Genomic DNA, 25,698 nt, shown 5'->3' with positions numbered 1-25,698 from the left:
CTCTTGTGTGCTAAAGTAATGATCATAGAATTGTTCTGCTTTTTCTATTTAGTCTATGTCTTTGTTCCTGTCAGTCACTAATATTCCCTCTGGTATCAGCCATTTAAAACTTGCCACCTTTTAATTAAACACTTTGTCAGAAACTGATATTCCCTTCTTAAATCTCTAACTCTTCCTGGAATTTGTTTTAGAACTGTTATTCCTTTCCCTTTGTATTTCAAGTGATCATCTCTCGCTTTCTGCAAGATTTCTGTTTTTGTGGCTTTCTTAGTAAATCTTACATGGACCTCCTTAGGCAATTTATTTCTCATCGTGTATCTAGTATGCACTCTAAATATTTAATCAGTATCAGCCAACATTTTTTTCTTTGGTCACCTCCAAGGTCTCTGCCAGCATGCCTGCCATTATCTCTGCTACGTTTTCTCCTTTTTCTTCCTCCATATTTTGAAACCTCAAATAATAATCTGCCCGATCCATTTCTAACAAGATTATTGTTTTTTTCTTTATTTTGGTCAGCCAATGTAATTAAGTTCTCCCACCTTTAAGTCTATTCCATTTTTGGCATATTCTTCATTTTTCGCCATCATTTGTTGAAAATTCTCGCCTTTTTCTTCTATTTTCCCTATTTGTTCTTTCAAGACCTCATGAACAGCTTGTATCATCACTTTGATCTCCATTTGCATTGAATTGACCTTCTCTTGCTGTAACATAGTATCCAAAGTCTTCTGCCCAGCAGGACTAGAAGTCGCAGAGGATGCTGCTGAAGAGGGTGCAAACTTTGTCTTCTTCGTTTTAGAATATTTACTTTTTCTACTCCACCGTAGGTTCAAATACGGTTCTTTTATAATCCAAGGAAGGAATAAAAATATAGATTCTAATCCAAAACCCAATTTCTTTTTCTTTATGTTCTTCTTATCTTAATGCAAAATTTTATTTATAGGAATAAAAAAGGAATAAAAAAAAATTAAATTGTAATCCAGATTGGCCACCAACCTCAGTATTCAACCATCAATTGTTATGCTTCCAATAAGAGAGTTCACATAGCAAACTTAAAAAGCACAAAACAAAAAGAAAAAAGTAATCCAAGAGAAGGGGAAGACTTTTGATATTCAGTTCTCAATTGTCTAGTTTATTTTGATTGAGTTCTAAGAGCTACATTGTTTAAAACAAAAGATTTCTGTGTTCCACTCTTTATCTTTTTTCTTCAGACAAAATAGCCTTATCTTTCCATTCCTTTTCAGCCAAGGTCATATATTTTCCCCTTTTTCTTTTCTGTCCTCTATTTTTCACTTTGACCTGCAGGTGGCACTGTTGCTCTGCTTTCTCTTTTCTCTTCCTTATGTTATTCCAATATAAATGATAAATCGTTGTATTTTATAGTTAAAAACAGGAGAAAAACAATCTAATTATCAGTTTCACACTGTCTTATATTTTTAATTACATCAACCAATCCAGTCCAGTTTTCAATTGGCTCATAAAAAACCTTTCCTCTCCTCCGCTTCGGGGAGAGTGGAAAAAAGACCACTTCCTCTATCTTTGAGTTTCACTTTCACCCCATTGTTCCCCAGAGGGTTCTTCCAGTGTTTTTAAACTTTAAATTCAGTTAAATCCTCACCCATAATGAACACATCTTCTTTCAGACTTCTCTTTCTTCTGGCAGCTGTCCCAGCTTTGTAGTGGCTCACAACAGCCACTTTCCCCTGCCGTCGGCTTTGAAGGCTTTCTCTGGATCAACTAGGGCAGTGGTTCCCAAACTTTTTCAGTCCACCGCCCCCTTGGTGCTACAAACTCATCCTCGGTGCCCCCCACCCAGGGATGGGATTCAAATTTCTGTGGGCGTGGCCTAATCTGAGGGTGTGGCTTGCTGGTCACGTGACTGGGTGGGTGTGGCTTGCTGGTTGTTAGGGATATACCCTAGCAAGATCTGCACAGGGCAGTCAGGCAGGCAGGCAAAATATGTGAGATAAGTGTTGTGTAGCTTACACTCAGTAAACCATACACAGTGCCAATTAAAATAGTTTTATTCCAGCAAGAGTTTAAGCATAGTCAAAACAGTCCATATACCATACACTTAGTTCAGTCCGTCCAGGAATTATTCATTTGCAAATTCCAATGTCCAAAATGAGAGGTCGGTACACTTACAAAATAACAGTCCGGTAATTTATCTCCTCTCAGTAGAGAGAGATATGCACAAACTCAGAAACTCCTCTCTTCCTTTCTGCAACTCCAGTAATTGCCAGCAAAGCGTCAGGGAATCATCAGCTTCTCTTGCTCCCTCTTATGGTGTTTTCACACCACACCCAAAATACATGCTTTGCATTTAAAGTAACACACACTTTAAACTTACAATCATAGCTTATATATATATTATCTTACCCAAACTAGTTAGGTGACCAATGTTATACCTAACATTCTCCCCTTTTGGGTAATATAATAATATATATAGCTATTTACAATCTTAACCCATAGTCATCACAACTCTCTTTGTGTTTCACTGCACCTTGGGCTTTTGTAAACTGATCAGCAATATTTTGCTCAGTCATACAATACTCCAATCTTATTAAACCATCTTTTACAGATTGTCTTACATTCAGATATCTAAGATCTGTATGCTTAGATCTCGTTTTTACAGCAATATTTGTAGCCATCTGTATGGCTGCTTGATTGTCCTCATACACAACAATGGAATCATTAACAGTTAATCCCATATCCAACAATAACTGTTTATACAGAATTAAATCAGTACATAATAAAGATAGACATGAAAATTCTGCTTCCATTGTGGACATACTTATGTGTTGCTGTCTAATTGACCTCCAACGAATTAATGCCTTTCCTAATAGTATAGCCATTCCTGAAGTTGATTTTCTAGTGTTTATATCTGTTGCAAAACTTGCATCAGCATATGCACTTAAAATCAAATCATCTTTTGGCTCCAAATACAATGCATAGTGCACTGTCCTTTTAAGATATCTTAAGATACGTTTTGCTGCTTGCCAATGTCGTTCATTTGGTTCAGCGTTGAAACGAGCCAATTGATTAACGCTATAGGCAATATCTGGCCTTGACCAATTACTAATGTATGATAGACTACCAATTAACGACTGATAGATAGTCTTATCGAATTTTGAACTCTGAGCATCAGTCTGGCAAAATTCCTGACTCATTGGAGTTTTTGCTGGCTTACAAAGTTCCATCTTATATGTTTTTAGTAATTGATAAATCTTATCCTCTTGAGATATCTTATAGCCACGATTGGTTTTATTTATTGTCAATCCGAGATACTGTTTTATCTCTCCTAATTGCTTTAATTTTATCCTCTTTCCTAATAATGATATTATTTCAGTAGCTTCATTATTAGTTTTTGTAATTAAAGCAATATCATCTGTAAACAACAATAATAATGACACTATTCCATTTTTCTCTCTTTTGAATAAACATGGATCAGCTAAACCTGCTTTAAACCCTATATTGTTTAACTCCTTAACAATATATTGGTTCCATTCGTAACCAGATTGTTTTAATCCATAGAGACTCTTTTTAAGTTTCCAACAGTCATTATTAGTTTTATCATCCTTAATCCCTACAGGTTTCTTTAGGTATATAGTGTGCTGCAATGGTGCATGCAGATAGGCAGTTTCTACATCTAAATGATTTATGGTATAGTTTTTCTTAGCTGCCCACACTAAAGCTGCTCTCAAGGTTGTTGCTTTTAAACTTGGTGCAAATACTTCATCATAATCACATGCAGTTTGATTAAATCCTTGAGCTACCAACCTAGCCTTATGGGTAACAGTCCCATTTGTACCTGTTTTTAATTTAAATATCCATTTGCAGCCAATGGACTTTTCACCTGGAGGTAATCTAGCATTCTCATAGACTCCCATCTGTCTTAATGAATTCAGTTCCTTTTGCATTGCTGTATGCCAGTTCTCCTGATCCTTTGCAGGATACAGTTTTAGTTCTTCCACAGTGGTTGGAATTTTACTAATCTGGCACACACTTGCCTGATACCTATCAGGTGGTCTACTCACTCGTGTTGACCTTCTAGGTAGAACAGGACTCACAGGTGGACTTTTATCTATCACCTGTTCCTGGTCATCTATTTCTTCGTATTTCTTCTTTAATTGGTTCTATTTTCTCTTCCTTTACTTTCTCTTTAATTGGACTTTTACTAGTATGGTGGTTTGGGCCCTTGTAGGTTTCTATTGTTACACTTTTATTCGAATCGTGTTCCAATTTGTGCCATCCCACATGTTCCAGGAATTGAGCACTAGCACTGCAATAAATTCTAGTTGTGCCCTCTTCCCAGAACCTGTAAGATCTATGGTTTGATTCGTAACCTACAAAATATAATCTTTTAGCCCTATGCTGTCCCTTATGTCTCAGTTGTGTAGGAATATGCACCCATGCTGGTGCTCCAAATGTGTGCATATAGCTTAGGTCAGGTTTTCTACCATGCCACCGTGTGAATGGTAATTCACCTGTTGTTGAGTTAACAACATTATTCAATATATGATTGCCACACATTGTTGCTTCTCCCCACAAATTCTCAGGTAATCCTGAATCTGACAACATAGTACGAGCCATTGCCTGCAGTGTTTGGCCTCGCCTTTCTATAAAGGAATTATGTTGTGGCCTATATGGTGCAGACCTTTTATGTTCTACACCTGCCATCTTCAGTCTATTTTGGAATTTATTATTTATAAATTCCGTTACCATTATCAGTTACAAGAGTTACTAGTTTCCTTTTAGTTTTTCTCTCTGCAAACTTCAACCAATTAAAGAAATTTTTATATGTTTCCGTTTTACTCTTCATTAAATAACAGAAACCATAACTAGAATAATGATCCATTATACTTAATATATAACGAGCACCTCCCACACTTGGTTTTTAGGACCTATAATATCAGCAAATACGACCTCTAGAGGCTCCTTAGTCTTAAATCCATTAATTCTATTTGCTGGTATTACCTTGCTTTTTTCCTGACTGCAAGCATTGCAGTGCAAATACTTACTGCAAGGCTTCAGTTTTATACCTTTAGACAGTTCAACTGTTTGCTTGAGCATTTTAAAATTTATATGCCCTAAACGTCTGTGTAACAAATGTATGCATTCATCATGAGGTTTAACGTTATTATACACAGTGTTAGCCACCTCTAATTGATTATCATTTAACACATACAATTCACCTTTTAAAGTTGCAGTCACTTTTTACCTTCCTTTTCTATTATGCAGTTTTCTCCCTAAAGGTAACTACATAACCTAGTTTAATCAAAACTCTAACTGAAAGCAAATTAAACTTAAGTTGTGGTACATATAACATTTTTACATTTTCTTTTATGCAAGGACAATATGCAGTACCTGCAGCTTTTGCTTTCAGTTTCCAGCCATTAGGTAATGATATCTGCTGTGAACTCATGGACATCTTAATAAATCTTTTCTTATCTTTCGTTATGCAGTGCGATGCTCCACTATCTACAACCCAAAAATTATTATTGTTCACAGTTTGGTTGCTATACATGGCTAACTCTAAGCATTTTTTATCCTTTTGATGCCTTTTTGCATTCTGGCTGGCATTTTGGCTTTTTGCTTTCTTGCAGAATCTGGCCAAATGTCCTTTTCTTCCACAATTAAAACATTTTCTAATTGTGTAGGCTGACGAAGATAATTCCTCTTCTTGTGGTTGTTCCCTTCTGAGTTGATCCCTTTCAAGCCTTCTCCTGGCTTCTTCAATTAATCTGCCAGTAATGTCAGTTAATGTGAGGTTATCCTTTGGTAGCACTTCCAATGAAGTTACATAATCGTCATAACTCTGATCCAATGAAGACAAAATTATATAAACCTGGTGCAGTTCAGTGAAGATAAGCTCTTTTTCATGAAGCTCCTGAAAAATCCTCTTCATAGTGTTTATATGAGTCAACATGTCTCCATTCTTTTGAAGATGTGTTCTGAACAGCTTCCGTGTAAGATTTATATGAGCTCCTACACTGTCTCGAACATAAATCTTCTTTAAATTCTCCCAGCACTTAGCAGCTGTTTCTTCTCCACGAATATGGACAAGCTGCTGGTCACTGAGTGTCAATCCTATTATACAGAGAGCTTGCTCATTTTTCAGTTTCCATTCTTGTAACTTCTGGGCATCATTTTCATCCTCTGGATCCCAAGCATCTACCTCTGGTGGGTTTTGAATTATATTCCACAAACCTTCTCTGCGTAGAAGTAGGCTGCATTTCATAGACCATGAAACATAGTTTGTTCCATCCAGTTTGGATATTAGAGACAAACTTGGTAAATTGACTTGAGCCATCTTTGTCTGGATATTAAACTATAATTAAACACAGCTGTCTGTTTACAGTATTGTGTAACTACACAAACTCTCACTTTATATAAGCCTGTTATATCCTGGTTAGTCTGACTGTGCAGCTGGGCCCATAACCAGTGTTAGGGATATACCCTAGCAAGATCTGCACAGGGCAGTCAGGCAGGCAGGCAAAATATGTGAGATAAGTGTTGTGTAGCTTACACTCAGTAAACCATACACAGTGCCAATTAAAATAGTTTTATTCCAGCAAGAGTTTAAGCATAGTCAAAACAGTCCATATATCATACACTTAGTTCAGTCCGTCCAGGGATTATTCATTTGCAAATTCCAATGTCCAAAATGAGAGGTCGGTACACTTACAAAATAACAGTCCGGTAATTTATCTCCTCGCAGTAGAGAGAGATATGCACAAACTCAGGAACTCCTCTCTTCCTTTCTGCAACTCCAGTAATTGCCAGCAAAGCGTCAGGGAATCATCAGCTTCTCTTGCTCCCTCTTATGGTGTTTTCACACCACACCCAAAATACATGCTTTGCATTTAAAGTAACACACACTTTAAACTAAGAATCATAGCTTATATATATATTATCTTACCCAAACTAGTTAGGTGACCAATGTTATACCTAACACTGGTCACAGGACTGGCTGGCATGGCTTGCTTGCTGGTCACATGACCGGGTAGGTGTGATTTTGTGATCATGTGACTGAGTGGGCATGGTCAGGTGACTGGTAAACCAAATACAAGTGGTCCTCACTTAATGGCCCGTTGTTTAGCAAGTGTTCTAATTTATGACTGGCCTCCCCAGAGATACTTGACCTGTTTTTGGAGTTTTGAAAGCCATGCACACACATACACACACACTCCCTTCTAACCCTGCTGGAGCAGATCATTGCACTAGAATCGGCAAAGCATTTCTGATTAGATTGTAGCAGTGAATAAAATCTAATCAGAGATGCTTTGCCGATTCTTTGATTTGTTTTATTTGTATCTCATTATTTTATGTTGCTGAATTGCATTGACATGTGTGTCCCTTCTTGTGCACAACCCAGAAGCTTTTGTGATTCTTTGCAGCAAAAATTACCGACCTCTGGCTTTGCTCTACTTTTCAAACATGCCGACATGCCGTGTTCCAGCTGCCGGCCCCACAGGTCCACCCCGTTGAGCCCACTGCATTGGAGATACCTGCCCAAGCAAGTCAAGTCAATGGGGTGAGCCTGAGAGAGGGAAAGAGAGAAAGAAAAGAGAGAGAGAGAGAGAAGGAAGAAAAGAAAAGAAAGAGAAAAGGGACAAAAAGGGGGGATGGAAGAAAGGGACAGAAAAAAAAAAAGAAAGAAGGAGGGAGGGAGGGAGAGAGGAGAAAGATAACGAGATATCTATTCTAGTCCAATCACCTGCTCCAGCAGGGTTAGAAGGGAGTGTGTGTGTGTTCTCTGTAATTTACCAGTACATCTTGGTTTTGCCTTCTTCAGAATTGGCACTGTAATACATTGGGGAAAAGTAATTTTTAGGGTGGAGATCTGGTCCAATGGATCCTGTTTAAAGCCTCAACAAAACGTGAGAGCTTCGTGATAGTCTTGACCATGTTTTGTCCACAAAACCTTTAATAGAAGCCAAAGATGTTTCAATGTGCTGGCAAAGATGTTTCAATGTGGAAAAAGGCCTCAATCTGAGCTAGGCCTCATTTCAATTAGATGCATCAGGTCTCTCTCTCTCTCTCTCTCTCTCTCTCTCTCTCTCTCTCTCTCTCTCTCTCTCTCTCTCTCCCTCCCTCCCTCCCTCCCTCCCTCCCTCCCTCCCTCCTCCCAGACTGGCTTTGCTCTACTTTCCCAATGTTCCTGCGAGGCTGGCGCTTCGAACATGGATAGATGGATGGATAGATAGAGAGAGACAGACAGACAGACAGACAGAGAGAGACAGGTATGTAGGTAGATAGATAGGTAGATAGGCAGGCAGATCTTTAGAATGAATGTATGGATAGGTAGGTAAGTAGATTGGTAGGTAGATAGGTAGATCTATATTGGTAGATAGGTAGGTAGACAGAAAGACAGGTAGGTAGGCAGGAAGGCAGGCAGACAGACAGGCATTTTGGATGGATGGGGAAAGATAGATAGATAGATCAATAGATCGATCAATATTTGTAGATAGGTAGGTAGGTAGACAGAAAGGCAGGCAGGCAGGCAGGCAGATCTTTTGGATGGATAGATGGACAGAAAGGAAGGAAGGGAGGGAGGGAGGGAGGAAGGAAGGAAGGAAGGAAGGAAGGAAGGAAGGAAGGAAGGAAGGGACAGCGGTAGCACTTTGAGAATGTAGAGCAAAGCCAGAGTGGGAATTGAAGACCACACAAGTTGCCAAGGTTGAGAAACACGGGCTGAAAACCAGCCATTCTGGTTTAGAGTTTAGCATGCTGTTTGATTCCGGCTTAGTCAATGAATAAACCATGGCTAAGATCTTCCTGCTCCTTAATGCAGCTGCCCCTCTGCTCCTTCTGCAGCCCCCTGCAACTGCCCTTCTGCCCCTTCTCCAGCCCCTGCAGTGGCCCCTGTGCCCCTTCTGCAGCCTCCCCAGGTTTGGCAAGGCTCACCGTGCTTAGGTTCCGCATTCGAGGCACCAGCTACGGAGCAGTCAATGGGCTGCGTGGCCAGCAATCAGTGAGCCTGCGGGGCTGGCACCTCGAACAGCCCCCTGCCATGACTTAGTGCCCCCTGCTGCCCCCCTTGCCTCTTACCGCCTTCCCAAGGCATCCCACCAGGGGGTGCTTCCACCCACTTTGGGAACCACTGAACTAGGGAGTTTGCAGATTCCCTCGGATTGATGGAATATGCCTTCTTCAATTCTCATCCCTCCAAGACGATTCCGACCCAGCTGGACCACCAGACACCAGGATCTTGATGGTCCCCCAGGAGTTTCCAGGAGAGCTCATTGTGTTGCTGTGACATCAGCTCCGCTCTCCCATTTTTACCACAGTTAAGCAGTTGTTAAGTGAACCTGGCTTCCCCTATTGATTTTGCTTATTGGACACTGGCAGGAAAGGTTACAAATGTTGATCAAATGACTCTAAAAGACAGTGCAACTGTTATAAATACGTGCCAGTTGCTAAGCGCCCAAACTTTAATTATATGATCACGGGGATGCTGCAATGGTCATAAGCATGAAAACCAATCACAAGTCATTTTTTTTAGTGCCATTGTAACTTCAAACATTAAACAAATGTTTGTAAGTCAAGGACTATTTGTAATGACAAACTACTAACGCAGGATTTTCCAATCTGTGGGCCCTGTCCCTTTGCCGGGCTGTGGCCTATTTGCAACAAGGCAGCTCGCAGCCCTAATCAAGCTACTTTCTAGCATGAGTGTAGCTGCATGTGTGTACATGCTGGCCGCCTGTCGCATGGCCCAGTTTCCCCTCTTTCCCCCCTGCCAGTCTGGCTGCCAAGCCGCATGCTCCCAATGCTCCAAAAGCAGAGCAGAGACTGAGTGGGACAAGTGTGCCCGGCTCAGCTTTGCTGATTATCCAGATGAGCTGTTCAGATCATCCAGGCATGAGAGGTGCTTCTGTCTCTCGTCCGATAGGCTGAGCTGAATTCCAAGGACACTCCTCCTTGAGGCTCCTTAGTGTCCCCAGTTTTTGCTCAGCCTTCATTTGGACAAGCAGATTTTTTTCCCTTGGCTGGATTTGTGAGCAGCAACAAATGAAAAAATTAGGTCAGATTGCAGCTTCTAGCTGCAGAAGAAAATTGCGAATTAAACAAATTATATAGAGCTTCTGATGCCGTTTCTAGCATTGGTTGGCTGTTGGAGCTCTTAACGCCTCAGCAAGGGCCCTAATGACACTCATGCGCAAGCTCAAGCCTGCAAACAGTTTCCCCTCAGGTGGCCATCTCAGCAAGTAGAGCCGAAGCAATTAAAATCAGTTGGCTTGCGGAGATCACAAAGCTCTGCAGAAGATTGACTTCGCGATTAGCGCAGTTCAAATAAAGCTTCAAATGTCAATCTCGAAAGGCTACTAACACTGACTTTAACTGGCTGTCGGAGCATTTCATTCCCTCATTGAGAACAGCAATGGCGCAATAAACAAAGGCTAATAGTCCAGATAAAGGCTAATTTCCCCAGGCATTAAACTGATCTCAGGAGAAGCATCAGAGCTTCCCCTCTGCCTGGTGAGGCAAAAGCAGCTGAGTACCAGCTGCTGATATAACACCAGATTCAACTGCTGGCTGGAAGGAATTGCGCACCAAAAAAGGCAGTTAAACTGCAGGCGCCATTTTCCTCCTCATAAACCCTGTCTTCATGCCACAAATAATGACAAAACAGAGGTTTAAAAAGTCAAATAAAATACATGCTGTAGGAACAGTCTCAGGATGATCAAGGACAGCCTAAAATAATCTAAATGTATTAACTACCATTAACAGAAGCAACATTGTTGGATAAAATAAATTTAAAGTTGGCAGTTCCCTCACAGCAAAGTCAGTCAACATAACAATAGCTAGCACCCAGGCCTGAGACAATCTGTGCACTAAAGCTGTTGGTCCCAGAAAAATAATTAAAATTATCACATCTGGGCAAATCAAGGTGAATCCTCTAATGGGCATAATTGGATTATATACGTACGTACATACATACATACATACATACATACATGGGGGGGATTTAATTAAATCAAATCTGTATATTAAGGAGTCCCTGTCCATTTTGGAACAGGCTCCTGAAATGTGCCAACTGTCTCTAATTGGCAAGCCTCACATTTCTAAAGCCCCTGTATCCGGGAGTTGCAATGTAAAGTGGAAGCTCTATTGGCTCCACTGTTTCAGGCTCTAGAGCTTCAGCCAGAAAGGCCATGGCCAAAAAACCAAGAGTAAATCATCATGCTCAAAAAAGCCTTCAAAGGCCACTGAGAAAGACACCAAGAGGCATCAAAAGGCACTAGAAAAACATCTGAAAAAGTGCCTTCATCACCTGAAAAGAATAAGCAAACATCGTCTCCGAAAGTCGCTCCTGTTCCAAGCTCCATCCCAGCTCCAGTTATTCAGGAGTAGAAATATCTTGCTAGACCAAGCAAGTATTTCAACTGTAATACCTGCACAAGGATGGGCCCCTGAGGCTACATTCACCCCCACAGCCACTGGTCTTCGCACAGAGGAATCTCTTCCCCAAGATTTTCTTCCTCATATGAGACTTTTTGGATGGACCAAGCTATCAAACAAGGCATCGCAGCAGGAGTGCAACAGACCTTCATGGCAAGGCAACAGCAAGCAGGCCCTGAGCATTACCTTCAACCTCCAAGGTTGCTAAGCAGAGCTCAATCCATTCAACATCATACCTTCCCAAGGGGCAAATTTCCCAGTAGCTCATATGCCCGAACAGGATATTCAATGCAGAGAAGACCAAATAGACCAGTTGGAACAAATTGTGTCAGTATCAGGACAATGATTCATCCTTGTCTGAGGCAGAGCAGGTAGAGAAGAACATGTTGGATGATGAGGGCTTAGCCCCTGATCAACCTATTTTCACGGGATTGTTCCACCCATATCTATTTAAGTCTTTACTGTTCAAAGCTAAAAACACCGCACGCCTTGACAGTCCAAACTCTACCTCCCAACTGCCTTCAGTGCAGGAGGAGACGGATGACTTAATATTTTCACAACCTGTCACCGAAGCAGAAATCATTCCAGTCCCACAAATGTTTACAGAATTAGTTCAGAAACAGTGGTCCTCTACTGCTGCTTATCACAATCCAACGGGATATGACAGAAAATTCTACAATTTAGCACCAGAATTCTCTAACTCCCTACTAGCCCCCATCATAGATGAACCAGTAATAGCTCTAGTCTCTCCTTCTGTTATACCTAGCAAAGCGGAAGAAACTCTCAAACCAGAGGACAAGAGAGCAGAATTAGCTCTTTGCAGGGCTCACTTAGTAGGTGCATGGGCTATCAGGGCAGCTACAGCCACTTCATTCTTTACCAGATCTTCCTTAAGGTGGCTCCGTCACCTGAAAGATTCCATTCCCTCATCAAACACCAGGGCGTATCAGGACATAATTCTCTGCAGATGCAATCTTTAATATGGTAAAATTCTCATCAAGAGCCATAGCATGCCATGACACCTACTCTGGCTCTGACATTGGCAAGCAGACACCAAACATAATGGAAGCTGGCATCTGCCCCCTTGGAAGGGGACAAACTGTTTGGATCTGCCCTGGATCTGTTCCTGGTGGAATCTCGAAATAAGAAAAATATTCTCTTTCTTTTTCGCAAGCCTGACAGTAGACCTTCCTAGTCCTTTTGGAGGGGTTCTTTTCATCCCTTCTATCAAGGATCATATTCCAACAGATCACAAAAGCCCATTCAAGATTGCTTGTGAGAGAGACAGATACTGTGCCGCTGGGCAGAGAGGAATTTGATATCCATCAAAGCGGAACACATCTTGGCCCCCTTTGGGTATAGACAAGGACAGCAGGCAGAAAGATCTGACTTCAGGGACAGAAATAGGAGGGGAGCAAAACAAAAGGTCCTTTCATGGGACAGGAAACAAGTTCATTTATCGGCCCAAGTAAAATCATTCCCGACTCTCCTATAAGAGGATGGTTTCGCAGATCAATAGGAACCCATTACATCAGATGCCTGGGTCAGAGAGACCATAAGATCAGGCCTCTCTCTAGAATTCCTCTCCACATCCCCAAATTTTTTTATGATGTGCCCTGTTTCAAAGGACCCTACCAAAAGGACTCTTATGGAAACTGCAATTCAGCATTTTCTGGAGATCTGCGCAATCCAAACCGTCTCGTTGGATCAACAATGGCAAGGATTTTATTCACATCTCTTTGTGGTCCCAAAGAGTTTGCGGGGATGAAGAACAATTCTAGACTTAAAATGTCTGAATCACTTCCTGGTTCACAGAAGGTTTGGTTTTAAGATGAGCTCCTTGCAATCAATCCTTCTCAGTATCAGACAAGGAGATGTATTAATGTCAATAGACTTAACAGAGGTGTACTTATATATTCCTATCAGATCCATACATAGCAGATTCCTGAGATTCTGTTATAATAACCACCAATTTGAGTATATAGCTCTTCCATTTGGCCTGGCCTCAGCCCACCCCCAGACCTTTACAAAGGTTCTGGCGGCATTAGCAGGCCATCTTAGGAATAAGCCAGTTCGGTTACAGTGCTATCTCGATGACATATTAATTTTGTCATCGTCCAGCCAGCAGACTGATCTAGATACTCAGTCACACTACAGGCTCTCCAACAGCATGGACTTTCAATAAATTGAGCCAAGTCTCACTTGACACCATCGACTCGTCTCTTGCACTTGGGAGCCATCATTGATACAGTGGCTGGGAAGGAATCACTATCACCAGATAGGCAGAATAGCATTAGGCAGTTATCAAAAGCGGTTGTCAAAAGAGATTAGAACTCTCTAAACGAGTACCCCTGGCCCAATTATCCAAACTATTAAGAAAAATGATCTCATACATTTCTATTGTTCCCTGGGCCCAGCTTTATGCCAGAACCTTTCAATGGTTTCTGCTCCTGTATTAATGGTCAGGAAGGAGCAATGCCATGTCCAAGGTCACAGTTCTGTCAGAGGTCCTCATATCACTTCACTGGTGGACCACAACAAACATCAATAAGGGCTGTCTTTTCAAGGACCCTCACAGACAGACTACCACAACAGACACAAGTCTATTTGGATCGGGGGCACACTGTCAGTTCTTTACAGCTAAGGGTCGCTGGTCCATGACAGAACAGGCCTGCAACATAAACTGGCTGGAATTGAGGGCAGTCCATCTGGCCCTCCGCAAATTTCTACCACTGATCCAGGAACAACATGTCCTCATCCTAACCAACAACATGGCGACAAAGGCCCATATAAACAGGCAGGGGGGCACCCATTCAAGATCGCTAATGAGAGAGACAGAGACTGTCTCTGGGCAGAGAGGAATTTGATATCCATCAAAGCGAAACACATCTCGGGACAGTCAAACATTTAGGCAGACTGGTTGAACAGGGCCACTGTCGACCATTTTGAGTAGTGCCTGCACCTGAGACTGTTCCAGGAGTTTTCACATCTGTTCGGCCAACTGATTATAAACCTCTTTGCCTCACCCCTCAACACACAGCTTCCAAGGTTCATTTCCAGATTTCCAACATAAGAGTGGAGGGAGTCAACGCTCTAAGCTGTCACTGGCCTTGAGGTCTCCTGTATGCCTTCCCTTCCCTTCCACTGATTCACAAGATGGTCCAGAAGCTTCTAGAAGAAAAAGCAGAATTATTGTTGGTGGCACCTTGGGCACCTGCTCAAGATGTCTGTGGTTCACAGATCCTCAGGGATTTATCGATAACAGATCCATGGAGAATCCTGCTGGACAAAGTCTTGCTCACACAGGGTCCAATTCAACATCTGGACCCACAATGGCTGCACCTAGCCGTATGGTGCTTGAGCGGAAATGTCTGAAAGGTGAGAAGCTCTCCAATAAGTTATCTCTATGATCCAAGTGGCCAGATGTTCTTCCATGAACTGTATATACAATGCCACCTGGAACATTTTCTGCAGGTGGTGTAACAAGGTGAAAATAGACCCCACCTCTCCATCGGTAATGCAAATACTGGACTTTCTCCAGGAAGGCTTAGACAAAAGACTTATCACCAAACACTTTATGTAGACAGGTGGCAGCTCTAGCCTTGGTCATTACCTGTGGTGACCTAAGATCCATCGCTCATCACCCAAGAATAGGCAGTTTCCTCCATGGGGCCACTAATTTAAGACCTCCAGTGGTCCATAGATACCCCACCTGAGATCTAAACAAGGTTCTCACAACACTCACAAAACAACCTTTTGAGCCTCTGAGAACCACGAGTCTCCACCTATTTACATACAAAGTGGTGTTCTTAGTAGCGATAACGTCCACAAGACAAATTTCTGAGCTAGCCGCTATGTCAGTGAGACAAAACCTCTGCATTTTCCATTCTGACAGAGTCGTCCTTCATTTAGATCCAGCCTTCATTCCCAAAATTAATTCGGCCTTCCACAGAGCACAAGAGTTGATACTCCTCAACTTCTGTCCTAGACCATCTCAAGGTCTAGAGTGGCAATGGCATCTATTGGATGTACAACATGCACTCCGAATCTACATAGACAGGACTGCCTCCTTTAGGAAGATGGAGGCACTCTTCGTCTCCTTTCAACCAGCCATTCAAGGAAGAAAAGTCACATCATCAACAATTAGCAGGTGGCTTCGAGCCACTATTACAAAGACTTATGAGACTCCGTCATTGTCCATACCTACAGGTATTACATCACACTCAACCAGGAGTGCTGCAATATCGGCTGCTTGGACAACCCAAGCATTGATCGAGGAGGTCTGTAGGGCAGCAACATGGGCTTCACCATCGCCTTTCATAAGGCACTATAAACAGGACATTTTTGCTTCCGCTGAAGCAGCCTTTAGCAGACGGGTGTTGCAACGGGTCCACATGTAACAAGGGAGTGGGGACTCCAAACCAGCTGGAGACCCTCCCATAGGACATGCCAAGTTTTGGTATGTCCCATTCCTGGATGCTCTGAACAGCTCATCTGGAGAAGGAGCATTGGTGCTTACCTGATACACCTATTCTCTGTGAGCTGTGAAGAGCATCCAGCCCCACCCAGAGTCCATCTGGTGTGGTTCTAATTCTGGCCAAGTCTACAGGGCAAAGGTGAAGGAGAATGATGGTGAACTTATCACTTTGACTTCACCAAAACTGGGGACACTAAGGAGGAGCCTCAAGGAGGAGTGCCCTCAGTATTCAGCTCAGCCTATCAGATGAGAGACAGAAGCACCTCCCATGCCTGGATGCTCTTCACAGCTCACAGAGAATGGGCATATCAGGTAAGCACCAATGCCACTTTACCGAGGCTGCCTGCGCAGGATAGCCAATTCGCTTTTGGAGCGTCAGAAAGCCTCAGTGAGTCTGAAGGAGTATGAGATTGTGTACCTAAAGCACCTCTGTGCTAAAAGGTTTTGCAAATGGACAAAAGGCTTTGAGGGAGTAATCTCGTGCTGTTTCAGGTCTTCCATCCTTTTGCAAAAGGTTTTGGCATGGAGAAGCCTGAAGGAGCCAAGACTGGACCTCAAAGGCTTCCCTCCTCTTTTGCATGAGTGGAGCTGCACCTGTATGCCCTAGCCTGCCACTTGCATGGACCAGTTGCCCCCAGAGCCAGGCCGCTAAACCACAACGGATAGATAGATAGATAGATAGATAGATAGATAGATAGATAGATAGATAGATAGATAGATAGATCGATCTATATTGGTTGGTAGGTAGGTAGGTAGACAGAAAGACAGGCAGGAAGGCAGACAGACAGACAGACTTTTTGGATGGATGAATGGATAGAAGGAGAATCACCAGCCCTCCAAGGTGAGTTCAGCTCTCTCTCACTCCTCCCTCCCACCAATGTCAGCAAGCCACATCAGTCAAAATTCATATTAGCGACCCCTGCTTTAAGGTTCTCCAAGGATTCCCCTGGACACTGCAAGTATCACTTTCCCCTCGTGAGTTTTTTTTTTTAACAAATTTTATTGATTTTCAAAAACAAACAAAACATAAAACGTACAAACATAAAACATCTTTTGGAACTTCCAGTTGCAAGGCTTCGGTGGCGGCAGGAATCCGCTTCTCTGCGGGTCCCTGCTGCACTCGCCGCTGAGGTACCCCTGATCCAACTGGATTTGGGGGTTGTCGCTACCCTGAAGGGGTAGCGGAAGACAGGAGATCTGGGCAGGGGTCTGGGGATATCGCACCCCCTTTCCCCAGCCGGCTAGACTCCTTTTTCCTGAGGCGGTGGAGCGGCTGTCAGTAATGGCAGCCACAAAGAGATCTTCAACTGGATAAGATTGTGCAGGAGGAAGAGCCAGAAGGAGAAGTTTTCTTGGCTGAACCGGGACATTAAGTTACTTTCAAAACACCCTGGAAACCTGACTTTTGGATTGATACATTTGTTTCCAAAAGAATTTGTTACAACGGCGAAAGTGCTGAAGGAAAGTTCACTCCCCTTCCTTACGAAGAAAGCAAAGGAGCACAGAAAAACCTGCTTTTTAAAGGTAAAAATAAGCTCTTCGTTACAAGTGGGAAGGAGAGGACTAAAAAAAAAAATCTTTAAAACTTTGTTGGAGGAGACACCTTGAAGATTATAAGACCATCAATTAACTGTAATACAGCTTTTAAAATACATTTGGGATTTTGCCCCTGGAGGAAAAATTGTAAAGAGAAGAAGAGGAAATAATTCTTGTTTGTTTGGATTGTTTGATAACTTTGACATTTAGAAATTACTTTAAGATTGAAAACATCTGGGTTGTTTTTAAAAATTTACAATGGCACCATCTGTGGATGAACTAAAAATGGAATATGAAAAATTAAAAGAAAGACAGCAAAATGGCAAGGATACCTTGGGAGCTGCCTTCCACTTTTTAGAAATGGCGGTTTCTACGTACCAGCAAATGCTTGAGGAAGAAGGAGAAGGGGAAGAAGAAGAAGAAGAAGAAAAGGAAGTAGCCATCTTTAATGGACTAAAAAGTTCGATTAAGAAAGGAAATAGGAAGAGAGGAAGGAAAAATGAGAATTTAAGATTTAATAAAACAACCAAGAAAAAGAAAAATAGGGTGAAAAAAAGGTACAATGTTAGAAAGCAATTGAAAAGAGAATTACAACAGAGGGGAAATTAAAAAGGGGGAGGCTAGGAGAGGGGGGGGCAAAAAGACCAGACCGGAGAAGAAAGGGAGGGAAAAAGAAAAAAAAAGCCACGGGCTAGAACAAGATCTCAAAAAGCAAATTTTTTTTAGAGATAAAGGATAATGGATAGTGCATAATTAAAGAAAGATTCTGCAAGAGTACATAAGATAGTATTGTAGTATTTGCATTTGAAATAGTTTATTGGAATATTTAATAAAATATTAATGTTTAATAATGATAGATTTCAATATTTAATAAAATATTAAGGAGAATGTGTAAAATGATTAATGTTTAGTTATAGTTTAATTCATTATTGTCTTAATGTTATTATAAACTTAGTATTTTATTTTCTTATTCTAAAATAACGTACTAATCAGAATTAGAATTAGAATGGAAATTATATATTTAACTATACTATAAGTTTATTATTCTTTTATTTTAAGATTTAATATGTAGAATGTACTATGCAGAATCAGGATGGAAATTATGTATTATTTTAAGTTTTACTTTAGGGGAAGGCGTCACACTTTAAAAGTGATTACAGGGGAAATTTTTTGCTAAAGAGAAGAGATAAATAGATGATTGGAAAAGAACGGACAAAAGATATAAGCATAATGATTTTGAAATAAGATGAAATAAATAAAACATAATTAAGAGAGTGAAAAGATGGGAGAAGTTATATAGAAAATATAAAATGGTTAATAAGATATGAATGGTATATAAGGTGAGCATGAATTTGATTTAGGTCTGTTAAAAAAGATGTAACCCGGGGCTAAGCCACTTTTCAAAAGAAGTTTTATGTTTTATGTTTTGTGTTTGGATTAGTTATGTTTGATTGCAAATTAATAAAACCCTGGAGGAATGAAACTAAAGGGAGAGAAATTTGGAAAAGACATGTATAAACGACAATTAAGGAGGTTTTATTTTTTTTATGTTTTGTTTTATGTTATGTATTTTGTGTGCTTATGATTGATTGAGAATTACTAAAACTTTGATAGAAAGAAATATAATTGAACAAAAGTGAAGGGAGAAATAATGAGAAATTTGGAAAAGATATATATGTGTAAATGGAAATGTGATAATGTGGAACTATGTTTTAAAAAATAATGCTTTATTTTCCTTGTTAAAATTTATAAGTAATTCATAGAAAGGAGGTTTTATACTTTTATGTTTTATGTTTTGTTTGTCTTCAAAAATCAATAAAACTTGTTCTTAAAAAAAACCATAAAACATCTTTTTTGAAAGCAGCTTGATCCTGGGTTACATCTCTTCGTACAGACACAAATTCAAATTCATGCTCATTTTATATACCATTCCATATCTTATTACCATTCTACATTTTCTATATAGCTTCTGCCCTCTTTTAACTTTCTCAGTTTTATTTTATTTATCTCATCTCAGTTCAAATCATTATACTTATATTCTTTGTCTGTCCTGTTTCAAGCTGTCTATTATCTTTTCTCATTAAACAAAATTTCTCCTGTAATCAATGATTGGAGTATGATGCCTTTATATCTTTCCCCTAAAATAACATTTAGTATAATAAATAACTTCCATTTGGATTCTGCTTAGTACATTCTAAAGTTACTATATTTTAAAAAGAGAAAAAATTATAAATATATAATATAATTAAAACAACAATCCATACCAATTCAATCATTAATATTAATATTCATTTAAATCTTAAACATTTTACGCATTACTTTTTAAATAAGTATCATACTTCTGTGGGAACACTTATAAACTTTCCATAATTATTTCCCCCCCCACTTCACTTGTATTTTAAAACATTGTGTCATTAAAATGTTCCCATTCCTTCTTAATTCAATTCTCTCATTTATTTCATTTCCTTTCTTTTGTTCACAAAAGTTTCACTGAATTACACTGACTATTTTATCCCACTTTTTAATCACATGTTGTTTCCAATTTTCTAACATTATTTCTAATACAAATATAACTACAATCTTATGTACCTTTGCAGAATCACTTTTTCAGTTAAGTTTTACCCATTATCTCTAAATTAGTCCTGTTTCTTTACATCTTGCTCCACACCTTTGAAGTTTCTCTTGCCTTCCTTACTCCCTTGCTTCTTCTCTCTGCCCTTTTTACCCCCTTGTCTCTCCACCTATATTTCCCTCTTCTGTATTCCCCCTTTCTGTTGCTTTCTAACATTATATCCAATTTTCACCTTATTTTTTCCCTTTTTTGGTTGTTTTTTTAGATCTTAAAGTCTTCATTTTCTTTCCCTCCTTTCCCCTTTCTTCCCCAAGTAAAGTTACTTGTTTGTTAAAGATGGCGTTGTCAGCCTTCAAGATGATCTCTTTTACATCTTTTGTGCTGCTTTGCATCTTTCTTGCTGCTCCATCTTTCGGCTATCATTAGTAATGGGGGGAGGGGGGAATTGGAGGGGAAGAAAGCTGGAGGTGTTACATTCCTATGCTGTAAATGGGAAGGAGGAGGGGGAGTATAAATTCCTGTTCTTAAGTTTCTAAGCTGCTTTTGAAAAGCTAAAGCGACTGTTCGCTGCAGAACCAGTACTGAAACACCCGGATATGGATGCCCCTTTCGTGATCCAAGCCGATGTGAGTGATATGGCTGTTGGGGCAGTCTTACTTCAATTAATTGAGAAGGGAACACTACAACCTTGGGCATACACCTCCCGTAAGTTGACTGACACTGAGAGGAGATGGGCCATCTGGGAAAAGGAAGCTTTTGCAGTTCGTTGGGCTCTACTAACCTGGAGACATTTCTTGGAAGGAGCGAAACACCCATTTGAGGTATGGACTGACCATAAGAATCTGGAGGCCTTAAAGACACCTCGAAAATTATCTCCTAAGCAAGTTAGGTGGGCCCAGTATTTCAAACGATTCAATTTCTCCTTGAAGTACATCCCGGGAGGAAAATTTTTTATGGCAGATACTTTGTCTAGAATGCCTCAATACAACAGTGTTTGTCAAGAAGTGATAAGGCCGATCATATCAACCACACAGCTGGCCGCCCTGGTGGTCACCAGAGTGCAAAAGAAGAAGCGAGAAGCGGAACTGTCCAATGAATTGATGGAGCGATTTAAGGAAGCGTTGAAAACAGATGAGTGGTTCCTCGCAAATGCGAATAACTGCACCGTTAGAGATGGCTTGGCCTGGGTGGGAGCGAAATTGTACGTACCACAGACCTTGAGGAGCCAAGTGTTACAACAGACCCATGATTCCAAGGCGGCTGGTCACTTTGGTTTCGTGAAGACCTTACACCTGGTTAAGCGACAGTTCTGGTGGCCTTCATTGAAAAAAGACATTGAGACTTATGTAGCTAGCTGTCCAGTTTGCACCTCAGCCCAAAGACCTCCTGGTAAGCCACCAGGTCTGTTACAGAATGTGGCCAGGCCAACTGCTCCTTGGAGGAAATCTCCATGGATTTTATAGTAGACTTACCCAAGAGCATTGGACACATGGTTATCTGGGTGGTAACTGATTTGTTCTCCAAGCAGGCACATTTCATACCTTGCTCCAAGATTCCCTTGGCGAAATAGTTGGCTAAACTCTTCATCATACATATCTACAGACTGCATGGTGTCCCTGAGCGTATAGTTTCTGAATTTACCTCGAACTTTTGGAGGGAATTTTTGAAGTTAATAGGCTCCACCCAGGGCTTAAGCTCCGCCCACCATCCCCAAACTAATGAGGCCTGTGAGAGGACTAACGTGGTGTTAGAGCAATATCTCAGGTGTTACATAAATTATCAGCAGGACAACTGGGCTGATCTGCCTTTTGCGGAGGTGGCATACAACAATTCTGTCCACAGTAGTACTGGCTTTATCCCGTTTAAGATGGCCACAGGGCAAGATTTTGTACCCATACCTGAGCTTCCTCGTGAAAGACCCAACGTCCAGTCATTGGACTAATGGATATCTCAGCTCCAATTCAATTGGCCAGTCGCCCGTAAAGCATTGGATGATGCACATCAAGCTCATAAGAAATTTGCAGACAGAAAGAGAACTCTACAGAAGTCTTATCAAGTGGGTGACAAAGTTTTTCTCTCGACCAAATATTTACAGACCATCCAAAAGTCAAAGAAATTGGGCCCTAAGTATGTGGGTCCTTTCCCAATTGAACGGATTGTGAACCCTGTGATAGTTCAATTGACATTGCCAAAAACTCTTCGTCGAATTCATCCGGTTTTCCATGTTAGTTTATTGAAATCCGAGCATACCTCTACACTGAGACCGTCTCAGACTGATCCCCCCGTACCATTGTTGATTGAGGGTGAACAACATTTCAAAATTAAAGAGATTTTAGACTCTCAGAAATTGAGAGGTCGTCTCCAATATCTCGTAGCTTGGAAACATTTTCCTTCATCCCAAGCCGAGTGGGTAAATGAGAAAGATATTAGGGCTCCTGAACTGGTCAAAGACTTTCATGTAAAGTATCCTGATAAACCATAGAAATGTATGCAGTTGTTAACATGTATTTTATGTTCTCTCTTACAGGGACAATTGTCCTTTTTGTAGAGGGTCCGAATGTCAGCCTTCAAGATGATCTCTTCTACATCTTTTGTGCTGCTTTGCATCTTTCTTGCTGCTCCATCTTTCGGCTGTCATTAGTAACGGGGGGAGAGGGGAATTGGAGGGGAAGAAAGCTGGAGGTGTTACATTCCTATGCTGTAAATGGGAAGGAGGAGGGGGAGTATAAATTCCTGTTCTTAAGTTTCTATTTCCTTGCCTAGTTTTTCTATCCTTTGCACAGCTGCAAAGTTTTATCAAAATATGTCAAGGTCAACGGACAGAGGCCTCATCACCACCTGAAGATGCCCACATGATCATATTCAGAACTTTTAATTGGAAGAGTCTTTTGGACTTTGGGGGGGGTGGGAACAATTCCATTCCTTTGTATATATGATTTGCGCGCCAAATTCTTTAGATTCAGAATTCAACCTATAGCTTCCACTTTGATTTCCAGTAAAAGAAAAAACTTTGCTCTAACCTATGGAGTCTGAGTATTTCTTTCTTGGATTTTGAATGGAGCACAGACTGACAGGCGTCTTCTTTGTCCCAATCCTCTTGTTGCGCAATTCTTTCTTGCAGTTTCTCGTAGGTACAGATAGCCATTTCTAAGAAGTGAAAAAGAGAGCCAAGAGAGTCCTTCCCTTCTTGTTCCTCTTCTTTGTATTTTTTAAATTCCATTTTCAGTTCATCCACAAGTGATGCCATTGTAAAAAAAAAATTTTTTCAAACAACCACCCAAGTGTTTTTAGTCATTCAAATATAATTTCAAAAAGTCCCAAAGTCACCAAGCAATCCAGATATACACAAGCTGTTTCTTTTGACACTTTCTTCTTTTTTCACTTTCTCTTCCTGGGGTTACTGTTTAGTTACAAAATTCCAGTTAAAATGTATCTTTTAGAAATCTTGTTAGGATTTAAACAGATTCTTTTAAATTGTAAGCAGTCTCCTCCTTCCGAATCCTACTCTTATTCTTTTCCTCTCCCTTCCCACTTACAGCAAGAAAAAAAGGTTGGGTTTTTTTAGTGTTCAGAAATCCTTATTGTCCCCATGACATTTAATTATCCAGTTTAATTACCTATTGATGCCAAAGCGGGTTTTTCCGATTTCTCATTCATTTCTGTTCGCTGTCAACGTTAGGAAGGAGAGTGAAAAAAAAAAACTTTCCCTTTTCACTTTCATTCGCTGCTTCCGAATCTTCCTTGGGAACGATGTATCTTTTTTAAAAATTTAAATTCCAGGATACCTTGGTTATTGCTTCTTATCCCAGTCAGCCAAAACTTCTTAACTTCCTCCTGCACTTTCTTTTCCGGCTGAGTGCTTCTTTGAGGTGGCCATTTCTGACCTTTTCCGCCTTCGGAAAAGGGAGTTTAGCCAGCTGAGGAGGAGAGGTGTGGCTCCCCTCGACTCTGCCAAGTCTCCCCTGTCTTTACCATCTCTATGGGGTGGCTTAGCTCCAAAGCCGGCTGGCTCGGGGCACTCCAGCGGCGAGCCCAGGCAGAAACCGTGCACGATCGCGGATTCCTGCCTGCCGTCAAAGCGCTGCAAACCAGAACTCCTTGAGTTAAAAATGCTTAAAATGAGAGGGAGAGCAGGCTTATGGGGTGGGGGTGTATCCAGTTCTGAAGCACTTTTGCAACTTAACAGAAATGAATTTTGAAGGAGGTCCTTTAAAGCAGTGGTGCCCAACTTTTTTGTGCCGCGGCCCGGTACCGGCATCACAAAATCATCCGCGGCCCGGTACCGGCATCAGCACGCATGGCAAGGCGAGCTGAGCGACCGGCCAGCCAGCCATCCCCTGCTTCTCCCCGCCACCTTCAACTCCTCCTTTGTACCTGTGTCGATGGGCTTTGCGATGGCTTCGGGACGGTCGCCGGCTCGCCTTGCCATGCGTGCTGAAAGAATTCTCGCGCCTTAGTTTTGTTCAAAGCCCCCGATGAAACTAAGTTGCGAGGATTCTTTCAGCACCCAAACACCGCTTTCTACCCGGAAAAGCTCACCGGAAGCACTTTTTCATCAAAACAAGATGGCGACGCCCAGCAAACTGGCGGCCCGGTAGAAATTGTTCCACGGACCGGTACCGGTCTGGGGACCGGTGGTTGGGGACCCCTGCTCTAAAGTTCTCCATGGATTCCCCATGGACGCTGCAAGTATTGCTTTCCCCTCGTGAGTTAAAGTGCCTAGAGTGAGAAGGAGTGCGGTCTGACCGGGGTGGGGGTGAGGGTGGGGGGTTCATTGCAGCCTTGGAGAAATTTAAAGGAGCTGCTTCAAAATGCATGTTTGTTAAGCTACAAAGGTGCTCTGTGTGTGTGTGTGTGTGTGTGTGAGAGAGAGAGAGAGAGAGAGAGAAAGAAAGACAGAGCAAGACAAAACTCTGTGCTGTTATTTTTAATTGTTCTATTATTTATCATGTTTTAATATTTTACACTGTCCCTACACCTAGAGTGATTTTTCTGCCTTTCTTTTGCCCAGGGCTACCACATATTTTTCAGGGTTTACATGCATTCAATATCAATATCCAGAGCATAAATGCACATGTGTTTAACAAGAGTTGAAAGGGACCTTGGAGGTCTTCTAGTCCAAACCCCAGCTCAGGCAAGAAAACTGAGAATGTAAAACTTTGAGTAGAAATCCTGCGAAAGGTGTCAGAATAATACTTAGAAGGGACCTTGGGGTGAACCCTATACCATTTCAGAGAAATGGCTGTCCAGTCTTTTCTTAAAAACTTCCAGTGATTGAGCACCCAGAACTTCTGGAGATAGGCAGTTCCACTGGTTAATTGTTCTCATTGTCAGGAAGTTTCTTCTTAGTTTTAGGTTGCTCCTCTCTGTTCAGTTTCCATCCAGTACTTCTTGTTTGCATTCTGCTTCTTTGGAAAATACACTGTCCCCCTTTCTTTGTGGCAGCCCCTTAAAAGCCTGTTGCCTATTACACTCTTGAGTAAAGCATGTGAGCCCTTTCCTCCTTTCAGTGGTCCATGAAAGTACATCTATAGTATGCAAGTAATAAAGTCAAAAAAAGGTGAACAACATTTTTACAGAACTATAGATAAGTTGAGGCTGGGTGACAAGGAATGGCTGGGAGGGGAGGAGCCAGGTGAGGCACCCCTTGATGTGAGTGACGTTGAGTTGTCCATGCCCACCCAGTCACATGACTACCAAGCACGCC

At 41.3% G+C, this 25,698-nt stretch overlaps 1 protein-coding gene across 3 annotated transcripts in view; it reads left to right on the top strand.

Moving 5' to 3' along the window:
* The window catches only part of DYNC1LI1 (dynein cytoplasmic 1 light intermediate chain 1), a 67,645-nt gene that overhangs the window by 21,754 nt on the left and 20,193 nt on the right, over window positions 1-25,698 (top strand). The window lies entirely within an intron of this gene.

This window comes from Pseudonaja textilis, chromosome Z (assembly GCF_049901715.1).
Source record: "Pseudonaja textilis isolate UNSWEBS1 chromosome Z, rPseTex1.2, whole genome shotgun sequence".
NCBI classification, from domain to species: Eukaryota; Metazoa; Chordata; class Lepidosauria; order Squamata; family Elapidae; genus Pseudonaja; species Pseudonaja textilis.
The sequence above is the reverse complement of the archived record's forward strand: the minus strand, read 5'-3'. Positions and strand labels throughout refer to the sequence as shown.